The sequence below is a fragment of the Callithrix jacchus genome, chromosome 5, assembly GCF_049354715.1.
Source record: "Callithrix jacchus isolate 240 chromosome 5, calJac240_pri, whole genome shotgun sequence".
Taxonomy (NCBI): Eukaryota; Metazoa; Chordata; class Mammalia; order Primates; family Cebidae; genus Callithrix; species Callithrix jacchus.
The window spans coordinates 42,634,161-42,638,943 of record NC_133506.1 but is presented as its reverse complement, the minus strand read 5'-3'; positions in this window follow the sequence as shown (position 1 = coordinate 42,638,943).

The window sequence follows — 4,783 nt, the reverse complement described above, 5'->3', positions numbered from 1 at the left end:
TGGTGGTATGTACCTGTAGTTCCAGCTACTCAGCAGGCTGAGGCAGAAGAATCACTTGAACCCTGGAGGCAGAGGTTGCAGTGAGCCTGGGCGACACAGCACAACTACATCTCAAAAAGAAAAATAGATAAGCACAGAGGCTCATGCCTATAATCCCAGCATTTTGGGAGGCTGAGATAGGTGAATCACCTGAGGTCAGGAGTTTGAGACCAGCCTGGCCAACATGGTAAAACCCCATCTCTACTAAAAAAATAAATTAGCCGAGCGCGACCTGGCACCGTGGCTCATGCCTATAATCTCAGCACTTTGGGAAGCCGAGGCAGGTGGATCATGAAGTCAGGAGTTCAAGACCATCCTGGCCAATATAGTGAAAACCTGTGGTAGGGGACACCTGTAATCTCTGCTACTCAGGAGGCGGAGGCAAGAGAATCACTGGAACCCGGGAGGCAGAGGTTGCAGTGAACCAAGTCACGCCACTGCACTCCAGCCTGGGCAATAGAGCGAGACTCTGTCTCAAATAAATAAATAAATAATATGGAGAGCTCCCAGATACCCTGTCTCTTCACATGCACAGCCTCCCTGACTATCAGCATCCTGCACCAGAGTGGCATATTGTTACAGTTGATGAACCCCACAACACCTCATTAAGAATCAACGTCCGTAGTTTACATTAGGGTTCACTCTTGGTGTTATGCAATTCTGTGGGTTTTGACAAATGTACAGTAAAAGGTAAGCACATTACGGTATCAGACAGAATGCTTTCATTGCCCTAAAAATCCTCTGTATACCACCTTTTCATTTCCTCCTTCCTTTTTTTTTTTTTTTTTTGAGGTAGAGTCTCACTCTGTTGCTCAGGCTGGAGTGCACTGGTGCAATCTCAGCTCACTGAAAACTCTGTCTCCCAGGTTCAAGCAATTCTCCTGCCTCAGCCTCCCAAGTAGCTGGGACTACAGGCACGCACCACCATGCTGGGCTTATTTTTGTATTTTTATTAGAGACGGGGTTTCACCATGTTGGCCAGGCTAGTCTCAAACTCCTGACCTTGTGAACTTCCCGCCTCAGCCTCCAAAGCGCTGGGATTACAGGCCACCTCACCCGGCTCATCTCCTTCTCCCTAACCCCTGGAAACTGCTGATATTTTGACCGACTCCATAATTTTGCCTTTTCCAGACTGTCATGTAATTGGAATCATACAGTATGCAGCCTTTTCAGGTTGGCTTCATTTGATAATAAGCATTTTAGGTTTGCTATGGCTTAACTACAGTTTGTCCCCACCAAAATTGATGTCGTGACTTTGTCCCAGTGAGGTAGTGTTGGTAAGCGGTGCCTTTAAGGGGTGATTAGGTCATTAGGATGGATTAAGGTCTTTCTCATTTCCTTGAGTTCTTGATCCCATGGGATTGGACTCGTTAGCTCCAAAGTAGGTTGTTATAAAGCAAGACTGCTTGTTATGTTGGTCACTTTGCAGGTCTGCTTCCTCTTCTGTATCACATTGTTCATTTGTTTATTTGTTTGTTTGTTTGTTTGTTTGTTTTTGAGTTGGAGTCTCACTCTGTTGCCAGGCTGGAGTGCAGCTCCTGGATCTCTCTCACTGCAACCTCCGCCTCCTGGGTTCAAGCGATTCTCCTGCCCTAGCCTCCCAAGTAGCTGGGATTACAGGCATACACCACTACACTCAGCTAATCTTTGTATTTTTAGTAGAGATGGTGTTTCCCCATGTTGGCCAGGATGATCTCAAACTCCTGACCTCATGTGATCTGCCTGCCTCGGCCTTGTGAAGTGCTGGGATTACAAGTGTGAGCTACCACGCCCAGCCCATTTGTTTGTTTTTGAGACGGGGTCTCACTCTGTTGCCTGGGCTGGAATGCAGCGGCATGATCCCGGCTCACTGTAGCCTTGACCTCCTGGGCTCAAGCAATCCTCTCACCTCAGCTTCCTGAGTAGCTGGGACTACAGGCGTGCACCACAATGTCCAGCTGATTTTTTAATTTTTTGGTAGTGATGGGGTCTCACTGTGTTGCCCAGGCTGGTCTTGAACTGCTGGGTTCAAGCAATCCTCGCCCCTTGGCCTCCCACAGTTTTAGGATTAAAGGCATAAGCCACCATGCTCAGCCTGTTGTTGTTGTTTTTTTTTTAAATAGACGGAGTTTCACCTTGTTGGTCAGGCCGGTCTTGAACTCCCTACCTCAGGTGATCCGCCCGCCTTGGCCTCCAAAGTGCTTGGATTACAGGCGTGAGCCACCACGCCCAGCCAGCCTGTTAGTTTTTTACTCTGTCACCCAGGCTGGAATGCAGTGGCACAGTCATAGCTCACAGCAGCTTCAAACTCTTGGGCTCAAGCCATCCTCCCTCCTCAGCCTCCCCAGTATGTCCACCTACTGGACAAACCACCATGTCCACCTAATTTTTATTTTTATTTATTTTGTTTACTTATGTTTGAAATCGAGTCTCACTCCATCACCCAGGCTGGAGTGCAGTGGTGTGATCTCGGCTGACTGCAACATGTGTCTCCCAGGTTCAAGTGATTCTCCTGCCTCAGCCTCCCCAGTAGCTGGGATTACAGGCATGTACCACCACACCCAGCTAATTTATTTGTATTTTTAGTAGATGTGGAGTTTCACCATGTTGGCCAACCTGGTCTCAAAATCCTGACCTCAAATGATCCACCTGTCTCGGCCTTCCAAACTGCTGGGATTACAGGCGTGAGTCACTGTGCTCAGCCATTTTATTTTTATTTTTGTAGAGAAGGGGTCTCCCTTTCTTGTCCAGGCTGGTCTCAAATTTCTGGCCTTAAGTAATCCTCCTATCTCAGCCTCCTGGAGTGCTGGGATTATAAATGTAAGCTACTGAGCCCAGCCAGAAGCTCAATTTTTAAAAGCTAAATCCCACATCCTACAGATCTTAGACAACCCAGCCTCCAGAATCTTGAGCTAAATAAACTTCTCTCCTTTATAAATTACCTAGTCTCTAGTATTTTGTTATAATAACAAAATGGACTAAGACAAGGTTTCTCTACATCTCTTTATGTCTTGGCAACTTACTTCATTTTAACACTGAATAATATTTTTTTTTTTTTTTGAGATGGAGTCTCGAACTGTCACCCAGGCTGGAGTTCAGTGGTACAATCTTGACTTACTGCAACCTCTGCCTCCTGGGTTCAAGTCTTTCTCCCACCTCAGCCTCCTGAGTAGCTGGGATTACAGGTGTGTGCCACCATGCTTGGCTAATTTGTGTGTGTGTATGTATTTTTAGTAGAGATGGGATTTTGCCATGTTGGCCAGGCTGATCACAAACTCCTGGCCTCAGGTGAACTGCCCACCTCGGCCTCCTAAACTGCTGGGATTACAGACGTGAGCCACTGTGCACGGCCAGCAATGAATAATATTCTCTTGTCTGGATATACTAAGTTTATCCATTCACTTACTGAAGAACAGCTTGGTCGCTTCCAAGTTTGGCAATTACAAATAAAGCTGTTATAAACATTTGTGTGCAAGCGTTTGTGTGGATACAAGTTTTTGATTCATTTGGGTTAAATACCAAGGAGTGCAATTGCTGGATCATGTAGTAAGAGCATTGTAGTTTTAGAAGAAACTGCCAGACTGTCTTCCAAGGTAGCTGTGCCATTTTGTATTTCTGCAGCAATGAATGAGAGCTCCTTTTTCTCAACATCGTCACCAGCATTTGGTGTTGTCATTTGAAAAAATTTTAGCTGGCCGGGCACGGTGGTTCACATGGCAGGATCATCTGAGGTCAGGAGTTCAAGACCAGCCTGGCTAACATTGTGAAACCCTGTCTCTACTAAAAACACAAAAATTAGCCAGGTGTGGTGGCATGCACCTGTAATCCCAGCTATTCAGGAGGCTGAGGCAGGAGAATTGCTGGAACTTGGGAGGCGGAGGCTGAGTGAGCTGAGATTGCACCACTGCACTCCCGCCTGGGTGACAGAGGGGGAGAGATCCTGTCTTAAAAAAAAAAAAATTAACCTTTCTAGGCCAGGCACGGTGGCTCATGCCTGTAATCTCAGCACTTTGGGAAGCTGAGGACAGCAGATTACTTGAGCCCAGGAGTTTGAGACCAGCCTGGGCAACATGGAAAGACACCATTCCTACAAAAAGTTAGCTGGGCATGGTGGTACACACCTACAGTCTCAGCTACTTGGGAGGCTGAAATGGGAGGATTGCTTAAGCCTAGGGAGGTGGAGGCTACAGTGAGTTATAATTGCACCACTGCACTGCAGCCTGGGTGAAAGACCCTGTCTGAAACAAAAGGAAGAAAGAGGAGAGAGATGGAGAGAAAAGGAAGGAAGGAAGGAAGGGAAAAAGGAAGGGAGGAAGGAAGGGAGGGAGGGAGGAAGAGAGAAATCAAGAAAATAAAGAGGCCAGGTGCAGTGGCTCACGCCTGTAATCCCAGCACTTTGGGAGGCCAAGTGCCAACATGGTGAAACCCCTATTTCTACTAAAAATTCAAAAATTAGCCAGGTGTGGTTGTGGGTGCCTGTGGGTGCCGGTAATCCCAGCTACTCAGGAGGCTAAGGCAGGAGAATTGCTTGAACCTGGGAGGCAAAGATTACAGTGAGCCAAGATCACAACATTGCCCTCCAGCCTGGGAGACAAGAGCAAGACTTCGTCTAAAAAAATTAGCCAGCGTGGTACCTCGCACCTGTAATCCCTGCCACTTGGGAGGCTGAGGCAGGAGAATTGCTTGAACCTGGGAGACAGAAGTTGCAGTAAACTGAGATTGCACCATTGCACCGCAGCCTTGGTGACAAGAGCAAAACTTCATC